Below are 27,091 nucleotides of genomic sequence, written 5' to 3'. Positions count from 1 at the left end.
AAGCTCATCCAAAAATGGCACATAAATCCTCCCCAAATGTCTCAAAAGACCATCTGATTCTCGAACGTAACCTACAAACTTACCTTCCAAAGATTTTCCTAAATCAATCTCTCTGCATACTTCCTGATACCAGGAATCTGTAGGAAGTGCCTGAAGAATCTAACTCCTCAAATCCACAATAAGGGTCATCGATGATACCACATGTCTCCTGCAACTCAAAGCATCCACCACCACATTCTCCTTACCTTGAATGTACTTAACCTCAAAATCATACTCGCATAGAAACTCCATCTATCGCCTCTCGTGAGCATTCAAATTAGGCTGAGTAAAAATGTACTAAAGACTACGATGATCGCTGTGTAGCTCAAATCTGTGCCCCAACAAGAAATGTCTCCACCTTGTCAAAGCATGAACTACTATTGCTAACTCAAGATCATGTGTAGGATAATTTAACTCATGATCCTTGAGCTTGTGTGATTCATACACAATCACCCGTCCATTCTGCATCAACACTGCCCCAATCCCTTCAAGAGAAGCATCTGTACATACCATGAAATCACCTTCTAGATCAGGTATAGCTAGAATCGATGCACCGGTCAAAAGCTCCTTGAGCTTTTGAAAAGCTTCCTCACATTTGTCTGTCCATACGAACTTCTTTCCTTTCCTTTGAAGAGAAGTGATAGGATATGCTATCCTAGAGAAGTTCTAGACAAATCTGTGATAATAACCGGCTAAACCCATGAAGCTACAAATTTTTGACACATTAGTCGGTGTAAGCCAATCTATTATCACCTGAATCTTTGCAGGATCTACTAAAATACCATCACCTGAAATAACATGCCCTAAATACTGAATCTCCGATTTGAAGAATTCGCACTTAGTTGCATTGGCATAAAGTTGATTGTCTCTCAAACACTGCAAAACCAACTGCAGGTGTTCCTCATGCTCTTTCTGAGTCTTAGAATATATCAATATGTCATCAAGAAACATGAGTACAAACCTGTCCAGATAAGATTGGAACACACCATTCATCAAACTCATGAAAATCTATGGAGCATTAGTCAACCCAAAAGGTACCACTGTGAACTCATAATGCCCATAGCACGTTCGAAAAGCGGTCTTGTGAATCTCTGCTTCCTTAATGCAAAGCTGGTGGTATCGTAACTTAAGATCAATCTTGGAGAATACTGTAGCTCCCTTGATCTGATCGAATAAGTCATCAATCCTAGGTAAAGGATACCTGTTCTTAATAGTCACCTTATTCAATTGTCTGTAGTTAATACAAAGGCGCAAAGAACCATCTTTCTTCTTCACAAAGAGCACTGGAGCTCCCCATGGTGATACACTAGGTCGAATGCTCCCTTTGGCCAGAAGTTCCTCTTTCTGAAGACATAGCTCACCCAATTCCTATGTAGTCATGCGATAAGGAGCTTTAGAGATAGGCTCTGCTCCAGGAATCGGATCAATACTAAAGTCAATGTCCCTCTTTGGAGGCATGCCTGGAACCTCACTTGGAAAAACATCTGCGTACTCCTGCAAAATCAGGTGATCCAAAGTCTTCCTAATGGAATCTTCCTCATCAAGATCATTTACCATAATAGCAAATATTTGACATCTCTTACAGAAACTTCGCTTCAATTGCATAGCAGAAATCATCCACAGAGATATAGGCCTCGGTATCCCAACTATCTGCACATCATTCCCTTGGTAATCTTGGCACATAATAATCTTTTTCCTACAATCTATACTGGCTCTATGAGATCCAAGCTAGTCCATGCCTAGAACCACATCATAGGAACCAAGGGGTATGACTCAAAGATCCACTGTCGTATCAAATCTTCTTGAGCTAAGCCCACACTTATGAACTAAAGAATCTGTGGAGACTTTAATGCCTGAGGCTAGTTCCACTTGCCAACCATGATCTTGCTTCACCACATCCAGCTTACACTTAGAAACTATAGATGGTGAAATAAATGAATCTGTAGCTCCTGAATCAAACAAAACTGAAAGAGATATACCTCTAATAGCACCTGTGGTCTCAACCACTATTCCCTGATGATCTGCTTGACACTGATCAACTGTTGCAAAGACTTTATGAGCTCTACCTACATCACCAACTGCAGGCTCTGAACTGGTAGGTCTAGGTCCTAAAAACTGAGGTGCTCACTGAGGACACTGAGTTGCATAATGTCCAATCTGACCACATGAAAAACATTCTGTATTTCTACTAGAACCTCTTCCCATAGGTGGTACATTAGATTGTTGGCGACTGTTCCTGCTAACAAAAGACTAGCTACTTTGAGCTAGCTGATTGGACTAATTTTGTGTATTGCGTTGAGCATTGTGGTTGTTCTCGGTGTTAGAACCTTTGCCACCACCTTGAGCTTGAGAATTTGGGCCCTTCTATTGTTGTGTTTGCTGAGACTGTTGCTGATACTATTTCCCCTTAGAGAAAGAAAACTTCTTGTTACCACCTGAATTGTAGTTGCTTTTAGATCCTGATGCTTTTGGCGCTCCTACAAAACCACCTTGACCAAGGTTGACACTTTGCTCAACAAGGATAGCTCGATGCACCGCATTCTTGAGGGTTTTTGGCTCAAATACCTTAACTCCCCCAATAATACAGTTATTCAAACCCCTAATAAAATGTTTTGTCAATTGAGCTGAATTTTCACTGAACCCTGAAAAAGACATGAGCTCATAAAACTTACGCTCATACTCGGTCACTGTCAAAGTGTACTGTCTAAGATTGTGAAATTCATCAGCCCTTTGTTGTTTCCATTCCTCTGGTAGGAATCGTTCACAAAAACTCTCTAGGAATAACTCCCATGTAACACTGCTCATATCAATTCCCAGCTTCTTCTCCTCTATCGTCCACCAAGTGGCCCAAAAATTCTCTAGATTAGTGATCGCAAATCTTGCCTTAACATTGCTGTCAAACTCTTGCATGGAAAAATCCTATCGAGAGAAATAAGCCACTGCTCGGCCACATAACCAGAACCTTGCCCATTGAAAGGCTTAACCTTGGATCTTGAAAGATCCTTCATCTGAGTGGACACAATGGACCTCTGGCGATCCTTCCAAGGACTTCTAGATCTGGGTCTATGCTCTTGTTCTATCTGGTGCACTTTGGGCTGTTCTTGAATAGGAGGTAGACGTTCTAGAATAGTCTACATCATCTGTCTCAAACTGACCTCTTCAGACTCAGCTTGGTCCTCTCTACGACTCTCTTCCTGCTGCCTACTAGAGTGCTCTTCCCTGCTCTCTACATGAGCCGATCCCTCATGGGCAGACTCATGGGCACTGATAGCTCTGCCACAACCACAACCTCTACCACAGCCTCTAACCGAAGACCTAGTCCTAGATACCATCCTACAATGGCACAAGGTACTAAGTTCAGTTCTATGTTTAGGTTTAAGTAAAATTTCCAGTTTTGAAACTAAGTGCTGAAGTATGAAAAATATTCAAGTAACAGTTCAAGTTCTATTTCAGTTCACCTAGTTTCAAGTTGAACAGATACACTTAATAGTTCAAAGTTCTAGTTGTTCCAAAATACCCAGAGCTCCCAATGTAGAAACTTGGGCTCTGATACACAATTGCAAGGATCATAGGAGGATATGATAGGTATGAATTTCATTTGAAAATAAATGTCTATTTATAAGGTGAATAGATAGATCAGATATCTAAGTATATGAGTATATTTTGGGTATCCATATGTATGTTTTGACTTAGTTTTTGCCTAACAGATAAGGGAATAATCATCTTGGATATTACATGTTCTTGTTGTTGCATACCTAGGTTATGCTGATATTCAACATCATTAATCAAATATCTTTTCACTTTATGTTGAAGAGTTGAAAAGAAGTTTCCCTCACTTAGTTTTCAAATTAATGTATTATGTCCTTAGTTGTTTCATATCCATGATTGTTTACATAAACCTAGAAGATTCAGGGTTTTTATATGTTTTATAGATTCAGTTATATGATTTGATACTTGTACCATATAAAGAATATAAGGTTCACCCACCTAGGTCTTGCAGAGCCTGAAGAAGAAGGAGAGTAAATAGCCTTATAGTGGGCTGGTGTCTGAATAGGTACAATTAACATGGGAATTAAATGCCCCTAGATGTATGTGTTCTTATCAATAGGTTATTAAAAAATTCTTAATTCAGGAGCCAAAAGATAGAAAGAAAATTAAGGAAGCTATGGTATATATGATTACAAATTACAAGCTAGCTCCTAGTGAAATCGAGAAGGAGATACCCAAAGATCTACATGATAGATTGAAGAGAAGATAGTAGTAAGTTGAATAAGAAAAGAAAAAGATAAGAATTGACACATTAGTCAGAGTTATGTCAGATCTATCACATGAGCCACAAGACACATTTTTGGACCAATACAAGAGCAGATTTGTTCCTAAATACAAAATGTTTTTGGAAAAGCATTTTTGGATTATCAACCAAGGGAATAGAGAAGGACACTATAAACATAAAAGATGATTACACTATTAGTGAAATTTTAGGTGTATCGAGTTTACATGATGGCATGTCACCAGTACATGTCGACACCCCTGACACTCCAGAGGCTAAGCAATCAAGGCTCATAGGTACAAAGGCAAAAGGTGAAGAGAAAGAAACAAGTGTAGATAGTAAGATTGTTTCAACACCTCATATTGAGTAAAATAAAGAGTTAAGAAAAGATGAATTGAGTGTGACTATTTTTGTCTCAAGCACTGATGCACAAGCATGAACAAGTGATGAAACTCCTTCACCAACTCTCAAATTAGTGTTAAGCAATAGTGCTCATTCACCAAGAAAAAGGAGAACGATAAAATATACTTCACTAGATATTGAAATTAGTCTAGATGAAATAATTGTGATGTCACAATTAGACTTGGAAAATCTCACCTTGGAGCAAACAATTTTGCTACAAGAAGTTCTGGCAAAGAAGAAATGTCAATAAGAACTAAAGAGAGTTGAAGAAAAAGAAGGTACTCTATGATGTAAAGCATTTTTTTTTATGATTTTGACATTCAAAATTTTGATGAAGATGCATCAATCGTCAACTAGCTTATAAATATTGTTCAACAAGTCAATGTTGGTAATATGGAGTCAAATGAGAAAGTAATGGATTGGTATGCAGAAGATTTGAGAATAAGGTTATGGAAAATGTTTCCATTATCATTGCCAAGAATAAAGTGCAATTTCAAGAGCAAATACAAGTTATGATAGAACTAATATAGAAGGTACAACATTTATACAATATTCTATTAAATGTGCCAAGATTCACAAATGACATTTAGGTACAAATAAACCTAGTTTAGGTTGAGATAAAGAGATCCAATAGTATTATTTCAGAGTTAGCAAGATCAAGCATTGATCATTAAAATAATCTACTAAATTCTCAAGGCACATTGGTTGAGCTTCAAACAGCTAACAATAATATGAGATCCAAATTGAGCTCTATTCAAGCAATGAGGCTACCTGATTTAAAGGTCATACAAAGAGATCTAAAATCAACCCAAGATCTTATCATAGAAGATCATAATCTTTTAGCGGCTGATAGCTTAATTGATTTAGTTGCATGATTACAGTTACAGATTCATATTTTGGAGGCAACAAGAACAACATGGAATCATGCACTGTCCATGATCACTAGAGTTCATAAGGAATTCATTGAGCAATATGGATTACTTCCACCTATTCAACCCCAATAGCCATGACATAAGTGTTAAAAAACAAGGGAGAAATAGCTTTTTAAAGGGGGAAATAGATTTGGAATTGAATTGAATTGATTTTAATAAGGGGGAATTGGATTTATTATTCAGTTTTACATTGTTTATTCATGATTCATTGGCATAAGTCATAAGACTTAGGGGAGGAGATCATTATCAACTGTATTGTAAAGATGTAAATATGAAAAATTATTTTTCCGCTAATGTCAAAGAGGGATATTGTTGGTATCTCTAACTATTGTTGTCTATTAGTGTCAAACACTTAGTCATTTACAAGGCAGAGTCAGACGGTCATCACTGCGATCAGTCTACTCTATATAGGTCAAGTCATGTACATAAGAAAGAATTTATCGAGCTCTATAAGAGTCAAGTAAGCTTATGGTCACCAAGTATTTTCTATATGAACCAAGCTTAACACAACTGAGCAAGTCTCAAGAATACAAGTGCCAAACTACATAGTATGTGCCAAGCACAATACAGACCAAGCAACAACAATGTCGAGCATCAAAAAATAGTAAAGACTAAGGAATGTAAAATTTACATAAATTTAGAAATGGAAAAAATTTTGCGGTAAAACATTTTTCAAGATGACTTGGGAAGAACATTTAATATGTAGAGGTTGTTGCAAAGAGTTTTACATGTTAATGATGTAAATCATATATCTCTATGTTGTGTGATCAATTATTCATATGAAAAGGTAAAATATAGAAGCATTTAGTGAGCTCTTTGTGAAAATCTTTAAATAGAGAAGATCTTAACCTAGATCTAGTAGAGGAGAAGGGAGATGAGAAGAGCAGTGTGTATATATAAATAAGGAGTATTATGTGATTGAGATTAGATCAGAAGTTAGTGAAGGGTTATGTTATCACTTAATAGAGAAAGTGACATATTCAAGGTAGTGAAGTGAAAGGGGAAGACAAGTATTATTAGATCAAAGGAGAGGATCAGTTAGCAAGGAGCAGACTCAAGATTAGCTTATAGAGTAAATTGAGAGTCATGCACTAAATCAGTTCTAGTTAGCTTGAATCGAGGTAATTCTCTTAACAGATCTTTGTAAATATCCTAACAGAGTCCTTACTTTATTGTAAGTGTTAAATCCTATAACAAGGTGAGACCTAATAGTCTCTTAGTCTTTTAACATGGCAGACCCCTCATAGGGTAGATCATATCTTATGATCAAACATTATAACCATAACTGGGTAACTTTATTACTGTAGTAGTGAATATTTGTGGGTGTCATCCCCACCCCAATTTTACCTTAACCTTGGAGGGTTTATGGGTAACAAATATTGTGTTATGTGTTTATTTTCATGCATGTAATAGATCAGATTTATATGTTACAACCAATTTACATTACAAGTATTACATGCACGAGTTTATTGATAGATGTGAATGAATTGGTGGAAAGTTTAAAGTGTTTAAGATTCTGATTCACCCCCCTCTTAGTATCTTGTTTGTCCTATTTATAACTCCATCAATAAATAGAAAACTTAAGATTATCAAACCCCTGATCGAAAAAAGATATGTACAAAAAGAAATTATAGAGAAAACAAACTGAATTGGTTAAGGTTTGACTTGAAAACTAAGTGAATTAAATTCGTCATATCGATAGAAGGATTCATTAAATTATGGCAAATGAATTTTGATTGGCTGGGAAAAATTCATCCACTAGACTGATGTGATAAAATTCGGCAAAATAAATAAATAAATAAAATATTTAATTTTTTATTTTGTATTAAATAAAATTATTTTTTAAAATGATTTTTTGGGGGTGGAGGTCCCAAGTCCCACCTCGGCCTGTGGTTGCCTTGGTTGCACGTGGTTGCCAAAGGTAGGTCATGGCTGCCAAAGGCAGCATGCAGGCTACGGACACCTTGAGGTTTTTTTTTTTAAACGTTTTTTTTTTTTTTTTTTTTTTATTAAAATTATATATATATATATAATTATTATTTTTAAACTTCATTAATATATTATGAAATGTAAGTTTTTTTAGATTATTTTATTAATTAGTTTATAAATTAGTTAAAATATGTTTGGTTAATTTTAGAGTATTATATTTTAAAAGTTTTATAAACTAGTTATGTTTAGTTTTAAAAACACATATATATTTAAGATTAGTTTATATTAAATATAAACATCTTTAAATCAAAAAGTTTTACAATTAAGATGGTTATATTTAAATATTATTATAATTCAAATAAAATTGAATTATAAATGGATTTATAACCTTGATAATGCTTGTTAATAGATTTTAAATATCTACTCCTTAAGACCTCAGTTGATTTTGAAAAACACATATAACATGTTGTTTAGAAAACGTTCATATGGTCAAACTAGACTTTTGAAAAACAAAAGAATCCAACTATATGTTTGAAAACTTATGCTTTTACTTGTGACCTTATGTTAATGTGATGTTTTTCTTTTGTGATGGTTTACCTGTGAGTTGTTTAGATTGGCCAACTAGGATGTACACCACAAGCTTTTTGTGATTTCTTTTATAATGTGTATATGACTAGATGTCATGATATACCTTATGATTCAATTTGAAAATGTTGATAAGGTTTGCTTTTTTTTATGTTAACTGATGTTTGAGAACCAATACATTTTTGTGTTGCCTATTAAGGAACCAAATTTCATTCTTATTGATTTTGTGGTATGGGATACATTTGTGGTTTGATCTTAGGGGAGGTGGTCTAGGTACATGTCTTTGGGAGTGGCTTGCAATAGGGGTTTGAGACCCAAAGTGGTCAATAATAGGGTAACCTATTATAAGTTGTGTAACAAGTGATAACATAGTAATTAAAATTCTTATCAAGCCCTTTCTTTGATATAGATTAAAAAGATAAGTTAGAGATGTACCTCACCCATGCCTTGAGCACTTGCATAAGTTAAGGAGGGGAATGGGATGATACCTAGAGAGAGATATGACTAATTTTCCTCATATTTATAAGAGGGTATTCTAGTTCCACATTTGTCACGTTGATGATCTAGGGTCCAGAGTGACCAATCTAGGGTAACTTAATGCTTGAGGGTCTAGGGTCTAGTGAGAGACTGGTATAGGGTAACTAAAGTAGTTTGGCCATGTGATGAAATTCCATAGTATATAGCTTGAGTCTCCTCCATAGATTTTTTATATCCCTCTGGTAGTGTATTTATTGTTCGTATATTTATTTTTGATGATTTCACTTTCATTGATAATTGTGGGTGATCTTTTGGTTATTGTAATTTTGACATTCAGAATTTAGTTTCATAATTTATTGTCTATTAGTGTTTATCTCTTGGTTTCAATATTTGATTTATACCTAGTATCTGTGGTTGACTTTGGTATGTCATGTTGGAATTGGTTGAGCATCTTTTCAACTTTGATTATCTTTCTTCTCCAGTAGATTGTGTACCTTTGAGGTAGATTTGGCTATTAGGATTCCTTTCCTAGGATCTTTTTATGGTTTGATTGTTCATGTAAGAATATTCCTTAGGAAAAAATTCACCCAAGATCAAGGAACTCAAGCACAAGCACAAAATAGACTAGAGTATGATCAGAATAACAATATAGTATTCAATTGATGTACAAGTACACTAGGAGTGCCTATATATAAAGGCCTCTGAATGCTTCTAGAATGTCTAGGAGTCAGCACACTGATAAGTCTTACAACCAAGCACATGTCCACTAGGAGTGGATTATCCTCCATTAAGCACAAGAGTAAGTGTGATGATGATAGAATAAGCCTGCAAAGGTGTAGCATGAAAAATAATGTTGTAGACACCATGTGCTTAATTAAGAGTGCAAATAACTATGTTGTCTACATGAAAACTCAGTTAATTATGGAAACTCCAATGTTGTAGAAACCATTTGCTAAATTAGAGTTGCTTACTTTTGTGTTGTCAACATGACAACTCATAAAAGTATGTAAACTCCCAAGTGTCAACCTAATAAATAATAAAATAATGCATTGACCTAAGTAAACTTAAGTAAAGTGTAAATAGTGAATACTTATTTACACCAACACCCCCCCTTAAGTGCAACTTAGGGGAATGCACTTAATCTCACAAATGCATGATGGGTCCTAGCTACAAGGCCATGTTAGGTACCCATGTACAAAAGCAATGCTCTACATACAATGTGATGCAATGCAATCTCTCATAAAGCAGAGAAAGAGAGAAAACCTCATGGAAAAAATCCTCCTCCAAAAAGAGAGATAAGTACAATAAAGAAGATGAGAGAGATGAAGACCTCAAATGAGGAAAAGATCCCTCCTAGAAGAAAGAAGAGAGAAGTCAAGGGAATCCCCTTTTTGCAACATCTTGCACCCCCAAGAGATCTCACAAATGAATATACTTGACCTTAGTGAAGGGTTTGGTGAAGATATCTGTGACCTGCTCTGTTGTAGGACAATATTGTAATTGAATGATCTGCTTATGTATCAGCTCTTTGATGTAGTGCATATGAACCTCAATGTGTTTGGTCTGCTAATGCTAAACTAGATGTTTAGAGATCTCAATATCACTCTAATTGTCACAATGTATGACTGTAGGTTTAGGAATATCAAATCCAAACTCCCTCAAGATGTGCTATAACAAAAGAGCCTCTGTAGTTGCATTGACAACTCCTTGATACTCAGCCTCAATTGAAGAAAGAACAACATTATTTTGCTTCTTACTTTGCCAACAAATAGGGTTGGAACCAAGGTGAAACATGTAACCTGAAGTAGACTTGGAAGAATCAAGGTCCCCTACATAGTCTGAGTCTGTACATCCAACCAGCTAAAGTCTTGTACCTGTTGCATAATGAATCCTATGTGTATGTGTACCCTGTGTATAGTGCAAAATGCGCTTGGCATCCTTCCAATGAAGTTTATGTAGCTCTTGCATGAAGCGAGAAACCATGCTAACTACAAAAGCTATATCAAGGCATGTACATGTCAAGTAGATAAGGCTCCCAACTAACTATCTATACAATGTAGCATCAACAAGTGGAGTGGTACACTTAGCCTCTAACTTGACATCGAAAAGAAAGGGAGTAGGAGCAGGCTTGCAATCACTTATGTGAAACCGAGAAAGTAAGTCAAGAGCATACTTGGGTTGAGAAAGTGTGAACCCTACTGAAGACTGTGTGATCTCAATACCAAGGAAATAATGTAGTAAACCCAAGTCTTTCATAGAAAATCTACACTGGCAATGATGGATGAAGTACTTCTTGTAATGATCAAGTAATCTACATAAAGCACGAGTATCAAATGTGAGTCATCCCGCTGAAGAATGTAGACATTTAAATTAGAATGACACCTAGTGAATCCTACTAAGAGTAAGAAGGAATCCATCATGGCATACCAAGCCCGAGGAGCCTGCTTAAGACCATAGATAGACTTCTTCAATCTACAAACCATAGTAGAATCTTGTATGAACCCCTATGGCTACTCCATATAAATCTCCTAGTGAAGATCACCATTCAAAAAAGTACTCTTTACATCCATCTAATGTACAACCCATCCATGAGCTGTAGCAATAGCTAATGTCAAGTGAATGGAGTTCATCTTAGTGACTAGTGAAAAAGTCTCTATATAGTCAATACCTAGAACCTGTGAGAAACCTTTGGCAACTAGTATGGCCTTATGCTTATCCACACTTCCATCCACTACAAATTTGGTTTGATAGATCCACTAACATCGAACTAACTTTCTTCCCTTAGGAAGGGGAACTAAGTCCCATGTGTTCTTTTTCATCAAAGAGTTGTATTCTTCCTCCATAGCCTTGTCCCATTTTGGAACCCTTGATGCTTCCTTAAACGGCAGTGGATCTGAAGCAATGGCAATATAAGCATATGGAAATGATTTGTGTTGTGACCTTGTCCTCTGAGTGTTTGAAGGATTCTCCACCAATGAACCTATTGAATCAAGGGTTTGTTGTGCCCAACAAGGTTTAGTGGAAGAAGAAGAAGGAATGTCCTCAACTATTTGTGGACCTTGTGAAGGTGGTGTCCTACGATTCAAAGTTGAAGGAATCTCATCTTTCAAGTCACTATCATCACTATTACCACTCTCCATGAAGGAGGAAGAAGGAGGAGTTGAAGAAGCTAAACTTGGACAAGCTTTTTCAAAGTGAACACTCCTCTCAAAAAAGATTTCATGTGTCTTTGGATCCATGAGTTTGTATGCCTTAAGATGGTTAGGATATCCAACAAATATACAAGGTTTTCTTTGAGGTTCTAATGCCTTTCATTTTTATGGAGGTATCCTTTCCTATGCTGGACAACCAAAAACTTTCAAGTGTTTTACACTTGGTTTTCTGTCACACCAAGCCTCAAAAGGTGTAATTCCGTCTAAGGCCTTATGGGGACTTATGTTTTGGATGTAATTGGCACAACACATGGCTTCTACCCAAAGCACTTGATCTAGAGATTTATGTTGAAGCATACAAGTTGTCATCTCCTTAAGGCTTTTATTCTTCCTTTCAGAAACATTGTTCTATTGTGGTGTGTATGCAACTAGATGTTGAAGATCAATACCCTCGTGAGTCCAAAAATCTATAAGCTTGGAGTTAACATATTCCTTGCCATTATCTATTTGTAGAATCTTGATGGCTTTCCCTAATTTTTTCTCAACTTGAGCTTTGAAGGTCATAAACTTATTAAATACTTCACTCTTATGAGCAAGAAAGAAGACCCAGGTGTAGATGAAAATTCATCGATAAAGGTGAGAACATAGCAAGCCTTACCAAAAGATGGTATTGGAAATAGTCCAGCTACATCACTATGAACCAATTCATGAATAGCAGTAGCCTTCCAAGACTTCCCCTTATCATATTTTTCTTCAAGATGCTTGCCTGCTTCACAACCTGGACATACACCCTCTGAATACTTGACTTGAGGTAGACCAATGACCATATCCTTGCTGCTAAGTTGTTGAAGGTAGCGATAATTGAGATGTCCAAATCTCTCATGCCATAGTTTACTTTGTGAATTGGAATGAGTCAAAAAGGCAAGGGAAGTGGACTTAGGCACAAAATGAGAAAAAGAGTAAAGTCTTGTCTCATGATTAGCCTTTCCAACCACTACCATAGAATCATCTTTGAGATTTTTCACCATAGCTGTATCTAGAAGGAACTCCACTTTTTTGCCACATCCATAGTGAGTTATTTGGTAGATGGAGAGAAGGTTGGTGCTAAGGTTAGAAAAATGAAGAACATCCTTGAAGATACCATTTTCCAACTCAACATTCCCTTTCCCTTCAACTTCCACTTGAGTGTCATTACGCACATAGATGTAAGGTACATTTGATGGTGAAAAATGCTCCCTTGAAGCACCCATATGATGTGTAGCTCCTAAATCAAGAACCCATTCCTCAACATTGTTTATACTTGCTACCAAAGCTTGTCCCTTACCCTTTGAAGTGGTTGAAGATCCCTTATCGTTATAGGCATTTGGTACATCAATTGTGTGTTTCCTCATTAGGTTTACCAATTCATCAATCTACTTATCCTTACACTCATGTTCATCATGACCATTCTTTATACAATATGCACAAGTTTTCTTCTCCCTTTTGTTGGAGTTGTTCCCCTTCTAATAATTTTTGGAAAAAGACTTGCCTTGTTGTGAGGAAGATTATTGAGTGGAAGAAGATTGATGAGAGGAAGATTGTTGTTTAGAGGAGGATTGTTGCATGTCATCTTGTGGCTTAGCCTTCCACTGCTTCTTCTTCTTGTAGGAATTTTTACCACTTGAATTCCCTTCATTAGCTACCAAGGCTTTGGTCTTGGAAGACTGGAGAATTCTCATACTCACTAAATTTTCATGTTCTAAAACTAGCATAATTTTTGAAATTTTCTCGAATGAAGGCTTAGTGTAGGCACTACCCATCGTTAATTTGTGAGTGTTATAACTAGAAACAAAAGGAGCATATTCAAGTGGAAGATGAGTCATTATATGTTTGATCATCTTTCCATCCTTGATGGGTTCACCACAATCCTTAAGTTGTACCTTATACATGTCTACTTGGGTAAGATAATCTTTGATGGTGTTGAAATTCCTAGGATCCGATTTGAGAATTTTGTCCTCAATTGTGTAGGCCATGTCTTCATCTATAATCCCATACAATGCTTCAAGTTTAGCCCAGAATTCTATTGGATTGGTAAGTTTCCTAACATGATATTTGACAGGATCTGAGATATTCTTGAGCAAGGTTCCTAGGGCCATTTCTTGTTTGGATTCCTAGTCTTCTTTTTGAGCTTCATCAGCATCAGACGGAGGTTTCTTTGCTACACTAGTTACATAATGCAACAAACCTTTTTCAACCAATGGTTCCCTTATATTTTCTTTATAAGTAGCATAATTATGTGCAGTTAACTTTGAAAAAGAACCCATAATGCAAGAGCACAATATCAAGGAGACACAAAACACAATACACACCCCCCCTTTTCACTCAATCAAAAAATCCGCCCCCCCAAATGAAATATTTTGGCACTTTATATGTAGTGCATTTACAATAGGCCATTTATCAAAAAGGAGAAAGTGGGCTTCTAGTTTTTCTATTTACAACCTCCTTATGGAGTACAAATCTAGAATCTTTACAATGTAGCTTAGAAATACAACAATTGTGAAGTAATACAATGCAAAATAGGACCTATTTCTAAAAGTGGTATCTTTGCCCACACAAGCCTATAATCTGATTGCATATCTAGAAAGTAGATGAAAAAATATGCACTTTCAAAAAAAAAACTTGTTTTGGAGTCCAGATGAGTCTGTATGAAGCGTTTGAAGTTGTAAAATACAGGATTGGATAGGTACAATCACCAAAAAATGTTATTTTTGACAAATCCATGCACGAAAATCAGGAAATAATTTCACCACTAAAAAGTTTAGGAAATTCTACCCAAAATGAAAAAAATTGTACCTGATTTGGAGCTCGGATGACTTAGATATGGCCTTCCAAAGTCAAACCGTCAAATCAAAACTGAATCTAGAGAGGGGTCTGGAGAGGAAAACACAATTTTAAAATTGATGGTCAAATGGTTGTCATAGTAGTTCAAATTTTCTTGGAAATGATGATCATACAGCCATCATTTAGGTGAGCAAAAAGATGACATCAACAAACTCGACACTCCTTGGGTGACATCACGCTGACATCAACACTAGTATAGAATGTATAGACATTGTATGGAAAAAATGTTTCTCCTATATAGACTGTTGATGTGGTAGTATGATGTTGCTTAGTCAGATCTGAGGTGGCCACGCTTATGTGGCATCCGCGCTAGCGAATGCGAGTCCAAAAGGGGGCTTATTGGCAGGATCACCATGTGGTGTCTGAGGTGGCATTGGTCTTCATCGATAAATGTCATGTATGGCTAGGAAGTGGAAGCACCAAGCTGGAAATAGTTTGAATTGTGCTACAATAGGAGAAACAAAGCAGTGGACCGAAGATTAGCAGATCCGTCGAAGAATATAATCGACAAGCATCGGAGAGTCTTCAATCACCGGTGGGCAGTTCAAGATTATCGTCGATGAAATTTTATTAGCAGCAGTGACCAAAGGAAATAAAACAACTTGTTGGGAAGCTATCTTTTATCCCACATCACCTGTGGATAAAGACTTTTCATTATTTAGATATTCTCCACTGTGGGGAGTAAATCAAACAAAGCTACATGGATTGTATGAGAGGCTAGAGTTGGATTGATCGTCAGTTGATTGTGGAATATGGAAGATTTGATGATGCCATTGGGGTTTGTTGAAGGAATATTCTAAGAATATTCTCTATAGGGCCTAGGGTTTTACCACCCAGTTCCTGGAAAAAAAAATTCTTCGCAGGCCCTACTGGCCTAAAAATTTCTAAAAAATAGAAATTCAAAAATGTAGAGAAAAATAAAATTAATAGATCCTAAAATGAATTAAATAGATCTGAAAATGATCACACTAGATTTGCAAATTGGGCCTTTAGGTGTTGGTTTTCAAAAAAAAGTTGCCTCAAAATTGACTATGGCCTAGTGTAGGTGCATTTATAGTCAAATTTCATCGAATCAATGCTCTGGACGCAATGGCAAGGTCCGCTTTGGCTGTAGACGCTCCCAATTTTTGCAGATGCTCTAGATTTGAATTAGATCCTTCGAGAGGTGAAGCAAAAAAGGTCTCCAATGGCTATGTGAAGAGAATCTCCCTCAGCTTTGATACCATGTAAAAATTTGCCTTAGGGAAAAAATTTCCCAAGATCAAGGAACTCAAGCACAAGCACAAAATAGACAAGAGCATGATCAGAATAACAATATAGTATTCAATTGATGTACAAGTACACTAGGAGTGCCTATATATAAAGGCCTATGGAATGCTTCTAGAATGTCTAGGAGTTAGCACACTGATAAATCTTACAACCAAGCACATGTCCACCAAGAGTGGATTATCCTCCATTAAGCACAGGAGTAAGTGCTATGATGAGAGGATAAGCCTACAAAGGTGTAACACAAAAAATAATGTTGTAGACACCATGTGCTTAATTAAGAGTGCAAATAAATGTGTTGTCTACATGACAACTCAATTAATTGTGCAAACTCTAGTATTGTAGACACCATGTGTTGAATTAGAGTTAGTTACTTCTATATCGTCAACATGACAACTCATAAAAGTACGCAATCTCCTAAGTGTCAACCTAATAAATAATAAAATAATGCATTGACCTAAGTAAACTTAGGTGAAAATAATGAATACTTATTAACACCAATAGTTTGTATGGAGGTCATTCATTGTCTTCCTTGTACAAAGGGAGTGCGAGCCTAACTAGGTAACCACATGGTCGAGAGGTAGTGAATTCTTATCATTTGGGTCCCCATCAGATTAACATATGTTAGATGTTCATTGATGTAGTTGTACCAATATCATTATTATTCTTATCTTGGAGACTTATATTGAATTGAAGCATATATGTTTTCATTTCTCATGTTTTGATATAGTTGTATCTATTCTCCCATACCCTACGACATGTGCAGTGGATGTTATTCATTAGATGTATTTCATTATATCAGTGGTACTTATGCATTTGTGTATGATATTATATATTTGTTAATTCTTTATTATCATGAACATTGTACTTGAAATTTAAACTAATTAATAAAACTTCTTAAATGTGACTCAATATGAAAGAACCCTTGAGGAATAAAATTTGTATTGTATTTGCATATCTGTGATCAATGTGTATGTGTATATTACTTCCAATTTGTTACTTTGATATTGTTTAAACTTTTTTTTAAATAGTACAATAAACATTGTAACATGTTAGGTTTATTTTTCTTGGGTTTCCAAGTGGGGTGTTTCACGTGATATGAATGGATAGAGTACAATAACCTTGGGCAAACTCCTCTTTGAAAAATATTTTGTCTTGAGTTTCATTGGTGCATCCAAATATTGCTTTTAGATAATGCCTACATTTCATGATAAATATGTAGAGAAAACCAAGTTGGTGTTGCATCAATAAAAAAAATTTAGGAGTAATCACATGCAAGATAAGAAGAAATCATTCCCCACTCCCTTAAGGTTTTCTCTATACCCTTGAGGTGCACTTTTTTTGTCTTTAGCCTTAATGTGGGCTTGGTGTAACTTTTTTATATTGGAAATGATATACATAGATTAATAAATTTTATTGCACATGATCCTTCGATATCAATAGTTATTTTGTTATAAATATGTGTTTAAGAAGATTTATTCTTTGGTTTATTTGGAACATGATAATTAAGAGAAGTTTAAGATTCTTTACTTATGCAAGTCTTTTGATTCTATTAGTTATACATAATGATTGGGAGTGGAATGGTGTTACTAATTATTTGGAGGCTTCAACTCACATCTAGGATTGGTGATAAGGGGCAATTTCCCCCTAATTTATCTCATGATTTTGACAAGATTTTTTCTCTAGATTGTTGGAAATGAGAATGAAGTAACTGAGAGGGGGAGGGGGTGAATCAGTTACTACAAAAACATTTCACAGTCCCTTAGATGTCTAAAAGTTTGATCTATTTTACAGATTACTGAAACTTGATATTGCAGCAAATAATAACAATCATTAAGAACTAATATCAAAACAATTCAGCAAACTCAAACACTAGAGACACCAGATTTAACGTGGAAACCCAATATGGGAAAAACCACCAATGTAACTAGTTACTATTTTTCACTCTTCTGAAGTGAGCCCTGTTAGGAGCCAACCCTGTTAAAGGTTACAAAAACACACGGTTAGGTGTGACCCTGTTAGAGGATTTAAACACTCTGTTAGAAGTGGCCTTACTAGAGGTCTTTAGAACAATTCAACTGAATTGTCACCTTGTTAGAGGATTTACAAAATGGTTGTTAAACCAACTCTGTTAAGAGATTTGGATTCACTGCTGCCAAGGTTATAAAGCAACAATGAAGTGACTTGAATAATATGCAACTTATCTTTTTCTGATTACAGATCTCTGTTAGGCTTGATTGGATCCTTACTGATCAAATACAACTTTACAGCTCCTTTAATCCTTCATCAGGATTCACTCAGTCTCCTCGCGTCCTTGCTTCTCTTGTTCTTCACTTGTTTTTACACTTTTTTTTCACACACTTTTATAACTTGAATAACTCTATATATATATATATATATATATATATATATATATATATTTCAGATTATCAAGTCAGCTCAAATAACTTGGAAAACAATTATTCCAACAGTCGACTAAATTGCAAGATTTAACAAATCCCTTTACTGGCCGACCCAGCATGATAAACTCTATTCAAAAATAATTCCTGTGTTAACCGACTGAGCTCGGTTAATACAGAGAATTTCATGAAATCCTTCAGTTGCCGAGTGAACTCGGTAAGCACTAGGTTCCGTGTGATGACCAAGTGAGCTCGGTGAAACTGACTCCACTTTGATGACCGAGTGAGCTCGGTGAAAACTGACTTCTCCATCTTTTCTTCGATGACCAAGTGAGCTCGGTGAAAATTGACTTCTCCATCTTTCCTTCAATGATCAAGTGAGCTTGGTGAAAACTGACTTTTCCATCTTTCCTTTGATGACCGAGTGAGCTCGGTGAAAACTGACTTCTCCATCTTTCCTTCGATGACCGAGTGAGCTCGGTGAAAACTGACTTTTCCATCTTTCCTTCGATGACCGAGTGAGCTCGGTTATTACTGTCTGTTTTATTTTCTTCGATGACCGAGTGAGCTCGGTTATCATTGTCTGAACTCGGTTAACTAAGATTAAAGACTGATATGACATTTTGTGTGACATCAAGGACAACACTATCCAACATAGATAGGGTTCTCTAGAGCTTTTTGTAAAGCTCTTCTTTTTATATCTCGTTGTGTTTCAATAACTTTTTACCCCTCTTTTAAGAATTAGATGGAAACCAATTGAATTTTTATAAAAGGAGTAGTGAGGTACATTGACTATGATGAGGCCAATTCAAATTAGTTGGATTTAAAAAACACATTTTTTAAGTTTTAATTTGTGCATATGATGTATTTTTAAAAAAAAATCTTTCTAAATAGACTTGTTAATTTTTTAACCAATCAAAACATAAAATGTATTGCTAAACTAAAATATACAACCCACATCAAACATGTAGTGTAATAAAAAAATGTCAGTGGTGCATCTGCATATGCTTTAAAGATGTGACAATCTAGGCTTTGTTGGAATTAACAATGGGAAAGTAAACTGTGAGGTGGGGTGGAGGGGGGCGAATTAGTACTTCAAAACTTTAACCATAAAACATTCACCACAGACCCATTTCACAATTTAGCATGTAAATTGAAATAGATATCTACACATGTTCATCCATAGCATGAAATAAATAACACATAACACAATAAGTTTGTTACCCAAAAACCCTCCAATGAGAAGGTAAAACTGGAGTGGGGATGACACCAACAAATCTTCACTACTACAATTGTAAAGTGTATCCAATTAAGGTTACAATTGTTTGATTGTAAACTATGATCTACCTTGTGAAAGTTCTGCCCTATTAAAGGCTTACAAAGACTGTTAAATATTACCATGTTAAAGGATTTCAACACCCTACTAAAAGTGTGCCTTGTAGGACTTAAACTTGCAATAAAACAAGCACCTTGTTAGAGGATTTACAAAAGCCTACTAAGACTACTCAGTTAAGCAATTTTCATTGATTCATCTATTAGAATGTTTCAACCTTGATCCTTTGGTTAGCATCTCCCTACTAGCTATCAGATCTCCTCTTTCTTGATGTATACTTGATCCTCCTGATCAGATGTATCTCTTATGTCCTTTAATTGCTCTGCTTTGGTCTCTCTAACTAATTCTACAATTCATATCTCTGCCATAAACTCCATAGTCACCATGAATGCTCTCTTTGCATTTAGCATTCAACCTTCTCTTCTCATCCACACACCACAAACTCTTTATGGTTTTCTCTCCTTAAGAATACTTAGGTGAGCTAGGGTTAGGTAGGAATGAATGATTATGATTCATCCATTTTACCAATTAGAACATCCCTTTTCTGATTTGTTGCATGTACTACATAGGGATTCTCAATATACCTTCATATATATCTTCTAGAATCATAAAACAATCCTTAAGTCAAACCAAAAATGGTTTACATAGGAATTTGTGCCATTACAAATAACTATTCCAAAAATTGTTTACTCGACACTTGAAAGCTCTGATGCTCAACATTCACTATATCCTTAATGTTATAACTTGACTCCTAAATGACTCTCAACATCTGAATCACTTGCCATAGATGACTTGCTTGGCACTTGAGTAACTCGACATATACCATTTTCTTGGCACATATTGGTGCTCGACACTAACTATGTATATTGCTCAAGATACACTACTTACTCAACACATACTGAGTTATGTTAAGTAATGACTTAAGGGTTTTGTCACTGCCTTATCAAAACCAAAATGAGATCAACAATCTCCCCCTTTGACATGAGTGGAAAAAAAACTTTGTCATGCATATACAACCTAATTTATGTGTGTAACTCAGATAATCTATATACATTACTTGGCTCTCATACGTATTTTCAAATTTTCAAAATTTTGTACAAGTGATGACTTAAACAGTCATACCTCTCCAAAAATTTATAACTCCCCTTGAGTTGAGTGTTCCTTGTTGTTGTTGAATTTTGTATAACTCCTACTGAGTAAATGTGTTGTATTGCTAGTGTCCCCTGTTTCTGTCTCAAAACTATGTTCTACTAAGTAAATGTGTTTTCCTTTACTATCCTTTTTTTATTCATTATCCCCCTCATAGTTACTATTCCCTTTTTTGACACTTATGTCATGGGTGGTACACTGATAGTGTGTTTGAAATGTTTTGTGGACCTCCATGATAATTTTTAATGCTACATCCCAGTTATTGCATGCTACCTCTAGAGATTGGTATTGAACATCTAGTTGGGTTGTGAGGTCAACTAGGTCATCATGTCTTGAAAGTTGACTATCTTGCTTCATCAATGTTTCAATAAAGGGTAGTTCCTTATGCAATACTTCCATGTGTGGAGTCAACATGGACTAGATACTAATCAAGGTATCCCTTATATATGCATCTTGTGAATGTAATATGGCTAGCTTACCTTCAGTTGAGAGTAGTCTCTAAAAATGAGTTTGGCTTTGACCAGGAGATAGTTTCAATGTTGTACTTGTGGATTGTAAATCTCGTTGTAGTTGGTCAATGGCTCTCTATACTTCTTGTGTGAATAAATTCACATCACAAATCTTTGTGTATTGATAAAAGATATTCTCTAACACCTTTATCACATCCTCCATTTTGGTTGCTAAGTCAACCTATCTTAGTGCAATAGCACTAGAAATCTATTCAAGAAAATTAGAGTCAAACTTTCTTTCAAAACATTCCAATAGTTTGGTGTTTGTGTCCAGGTCTTCATCACTAAACTTCTCAACAATATTTACCAGTTGCTCAAGAATATTTTTCTCTTCATTAGGGTTGGGAGACTAAAAGCATCAAGAAATGTGTCTTTTATTTCATGAAGAACTTGCTTCTGCTTGTGCTCCCTTCTTAGCAACTCTTGTTGTTTCTTCCTGTGTAGAGCTTCCTATAGAATGCTCATTTTCTCAAGGGTTATTTTTGTAAGATCAAACTTTTGAGTTCAATCACCTCATCAAGACTTACATCTCCATAAGATATATCTTTCAATCTTCTAGATGTATCTCCACTTGGCATTGATATTTGCAATGGGGTGGCATGAGTGCTTGGCCTTTGAAGAAGTTGACTACTAGTAGGAGTCACAGAAACTGGTAGAGTGACCAGAGTCTATATGGAAACTTGTTCCTCTGTAGTAGGTAGTCATCTCTAATTCTTCAAACTTGTCAATCTAACTTGCCTCTTCTTGCTTTTCACCTTTTTTTTGTGGTGTAGGTACATGACTTGCTTCTTGACCTAATTTAACTTATGTTCCATCTTTCTCTACTATAAATAAGGCTTGCTTATGCAAAATGAATGGCACTAGAGGTAATGTAACTAGTGTTGTAATAACACCTCATTGTTCAATGCTTGCACTATGTTTTTCTATAACTTTTACCTCTGGGGGCACATTAGATGTGTCAATTTGCTTCTCCCCTACTGCTACCATTACTACCTTTTCAATTTCTTCTATTCTCACCAATACAAGATTTGAACATAATTTAGTTGTCACGGTGGAATCCTTCAAAATATTATTCAAATCATTATTTATGAAAGGATTAATGTCTGAGAATAATTTTCAGAAACATCCTTAAACTTTACTAAGTCCTACTGACTTACTTGGTCTACACATGGAGGACTGGAGCTCAACAATTGTACCTTAGGTACACTTTGATTATCTTGCTACTCATCTTCAATTGTGCCCTCTTCTCCTACTATTTCCTCAATGCCTTCCACATGACCATCCTTGGCTGATACATCTTTTTTAGTCTTTGCTACCTTTTGTTCATCTTTCTTAGGATTTTCCATTTCTTGCTCACATTTCTCTGTTATAGCAAGAATGGGTAACTTGTAAATAGATCTCCATATGGATTTACTCTTAGTTACCACATCCTATGTATTCTTCTTCAAGATATTGAATGCTCTATATTTTTCATTAAATTTACCTTTGTGCAACTCCATAGCCTCATATATCATTTGGTTTGGCAATTCAAGCATGACTTGGGCTAAAGTCATTTCCCTAATTTGTCTTTGAGTATGTAAACTATATTACCATTTTTGCTTAACATTTTCATATAAAATTTTGGGTAATGAGTTGGAAATCTCAATAGGTGTGGTCTTGAATGTGGTCATCATCTCATATATAGCCTCCTCCACCTTATTCATATCTAACTTTCTTAACTTATCAAACTCAACATGTGTGAATCCTGAAAAATCAAGATTATGCCAAATATTATCACATAAGTTGTCTATGTCAGAGGAGGAACTTTGGCTTACCACCTAAAATTGATTGATGTCATCTAAATCTATCTTCTCCTCATTTGACTCGACTAGAGCAACATACTTTCTTCTCTTTTTCTTATCTGATTGACTTTGCTCTATAGTAGCAATAGTCCTTTTACCCTTAGGTTTTCTAGCTTCTTTTGCATGTTTTGTAGTTTCCCTTGTGCTAGCCTTGGTAATAAGTACTACTGGCTTTTTTTGTGTAGGTTTCACAACTTTCTTTGGCTTTTCTTCCATAGGCACTTTTGCCTTCCTCTTCTTCTTCTCAGTTTTGGATGCTTCCTCTACTTCTTCTTCCTCTGCACCTTGTACATTTGCTACCTATTCTTCACCTTGACCTTGTGTGAGTTCCAATGGGGCTTGGCCCTTTTCTTCCTCTTTTTCATCATCATCTTCTTCTTCTTCTCCTTCTCCCCCTTCACCAAATCTCTCCTTAAGCTTCTTCACAAGCTTGTTCTTCTTTCTAATCACAATAGCTATCTTCAAATCAATAGTGATTCTTGATTTGGCCTCCTCTTAATTTCCAAATGAGGTCACACCCTTGTCTATGTCTTCTACCAATAGTGTTGTGATGGATTTAGATGCCTCATTCACATTAATTTCATAACGCAATGGCTTGAGCCATTTGACCCTAGGTGTGGCTTCCTGCACATAAGTATAATCTGCATCAACTAAAAAGAAAATATCATTATAATGTTTCTCCACTGGTGAAAAAAGAATCCTTAGTCTTTGCTCAATAGACTTCTTGAAATATTCAAAGTAGCTTTTTATCACTATTTCAAAATTATTTCCAAGTTGCACTATCAACTCTAAAATCCGCACTGTCACCGGCCTGTTTGTCTTCCACACTATCTTTCCAAATGTGTGAAATGTATTATGTACATAAAAGAATATACATACTAATAGAGAACCAAATTTTCATGATGCACTTATTTCCTTCCTAATGGCCTTGAATTTTTCAGATAGTTGTTGAAGTTGTAACTTGAAAAGGTCATAGGAGTGGTCTCTCTTAACAATCTTGTATCCTAAATCTATTGCCATATAGGATACACTATCAATCTACTAGATTGAAAGAACTTGTGAGCTATCACTCTCACTAAAAATTCAATTAAGGGATCATAAATTGAATCTATTGACATCCCTCTCTTATTCCATACTACCCCTGTGTTCTTCTCTATCACTTCCTTTGCATCACTTTGCATGCTCTTAGGTCTGTCAAGGATAGGATACCTTGTCACTTGGTGGAATATCAACTAAATGATCTTAGTAGGTCCATTTTCCAACCATATGAATTCATCATGTATTCTATTAAATACAATCTTAATCCATTCTGTTTTGAATACATTAGGGAAATCTAGGGCACGAGTTAACCCTTTTCTTTCTACAATTTTGTTATCATCCCTCAAGACTCCATCTACACACAATATCTATAAATCTCTAATTTCCATGTTTTCAATACCTCCAACCTTCCAAGTGTAACAACATCTAACATTTTGTATCATTAAAACTTGTGGCGGTATCATCAATAGTGCACTAGATGGGTCTACTTTATATGCTATCTCAAGAATAGCTCAGAAGGGTGGTTGTCTAATTTCATTACTAATTAATTTCACATTAAAAGCTTATTTTCCTTCCTTCACAAAATTTACAGAAGAGCTAGATGGAATTTTATGTAACTAGAGTTTGCAAAACTTCAAATGACATAACTCAACATTCGATAAATACCTTATGAATCTGACTAGTAGTAACAAGTAGTAGTTGAATCCAGTTCATAAACACTTGAATCTTTCTCCTTAATTTGCCTTATGCTCTTCGCACACTCTTTGATCACTGTTGAATTCAAATGAGTCAAAAATTGACTATATAACCCTTGATATTTGGCAATAAATGCTTAATGCTTATACAATTGTAAGCTCAGCTATCATAGGATTTCCACTCACTCGACTTACACATGATTTCCACTACACTCAACAACCGTAATGAGATCAACCACTACTAACCTAATTCCATCACTCAGTAACAACATGAAAACTTAAAACACTATAGATTTCTTCTAGGTTCTAACCAATACATTACATCTTAATTCATGCATATATTATCTTTTCAGATCTCAAATTCTTGGAACTGATGTATGAATAACTTTGAAATATCAGTCCCATGCATACCTTTTGATTTCCTAGTTAGGGGTGATGTGATCACTTGATCCATTAGATAAAGTGACCTCATCTAAACTTGATGTGCTACAATCTTCCTTATTCTTCCATGATTTATTCATCTACACTTTGACCTTCTCAACATTGGCCTTTTCTTTGTCTTTATTGTTACCATTACTCGGTGCTAGTGATCTGGTTGGACAACTTCTACTGATATGACTAGTCTTCAAACATCTAAAGCATGTAGTTTTACTCAACCATCTATTGCAGTTGCCTCTGAAATGAATTCTAATTCAATTCTTATGGACATGTCCATACTCTTGACAATAGTGACAACTACACCTTGTGTTTTAATCCCAATTGTAGGATTTTCCATTTTTTTGTACCTTGGTCTACTTGTTTGATGTCCAATTGGCATTAGATCTACATTCATATGCTTTATGTCCACACTTCTGACAATTATGGCAATGTCCTTCAAATATTTATGTGCTTGAGGTCTTGGTCATGCATTCATGTGCTTGATGTCCTTACTTGTTGCACTTATGACAGATTCCCTTAAATTTTTTCTTAGGGTTCTGATTTGCATTGTTGCTCCTACAAACATTTGTTGTATGACTTAACTTTCCACAATTATGATAAGTGGTTTTATATTTATTACCTTTGTTGTCTCTTTGTTCACCACTTTTAGATGATTCTCCTTCCTCGATGTTGGTGTATCCCAATCCAGTAGTATCATTGTTAGATATAAGAGATCTCACCAATCCCTCAAAGTATTTGATGGCTTCACTAGGTTTGTTGAAACTGCAAATACCTAAATTTGATTGCATCATTAGGTAATCTTATTTAGTCATCTCCTAGGACATTATTGATTAAATATTTGTTATTTAATTAATTAATCATCATCCCCTAGTTAATTAATTAATTTAATTAACTATAGTCTAATTGATAAAATCAAATGATAACCCAAAATCAATTTATCAAGTAAAACCCTATTCCTCTATTAAATTAAATAAGTCTTCAAATCTATTTAATTTAATCCCCCATCTCCCTCTTTATCAAATAAATCATTTAATAAATTATCCTAACCCCTAAAAACATCCCTAAACCCTAACTTTAACCCTAATCCAACCCATCCACCCATACTAACCTCACTTAGCCACTTAACTAACCCATCCCATCAAAGCTAAGCCACTTGCCCACTAACCCCCTTTCTAAACTAAGTCTAATTCCCCTCCTAAACATGTGCACAAGTTTAAGCAAAGGTTAAGACTTGCTAACCCAAGCCAAAGTCAAAAAGTCTCCCTTATCCTCTTCCATCCCTATCTAAGAGCATTTATGGCTCTTACACACCATTAATACCTCTTACATGACATTAATGTCTCTTACATCCCTCTTACCCACTATTCCTCCCTCATTACTCTATTTGACCAACCATCTTGCCCATCTCCTCATACTCATCCTCCTTGTGACAAGTGTCACTCCCTGATTGGCTCCAAACATGCACAATCCATGTGCTCCCCTTTCAAAGCATCCTAGCCCTCCCTCACCATTCTTCAATCCTCGTATCTTGACCCTCCATCTCTTTACCCCTTGGCCTATAAATAAAGCCCTTCCCTCTCATAGTCTATCATCCACTTTTATGCAAACTTATAATGCCCCATTGACCACTACATCACAACCATTTTACACCATCACCATGTTGAAATATATCCACACCTACCCATTGGAAGCTTGATTTCAACATGAGCATACATCCCCTATCCATTAGGGACATATCTACATCATCATAGGTTACA

This window comes from Cupressus sempervirens, chromosome 4, assembly GCF_028749045.1.
Source record: "Cupressus sempervirens isolate cs-2001-9-10 chromosome 4, ASM2874904v1, whole genome shotgun sequence".
Taxonomy (NCBI): Eukaryota; Viridiplantae; Streptophyta; class Pinopsida; order Cupressales; family Cupressaceae; genus Cupressus; species Cupressus sempervirens.
Note: the sequence above shows the minus strand (reverse complement) of the source record.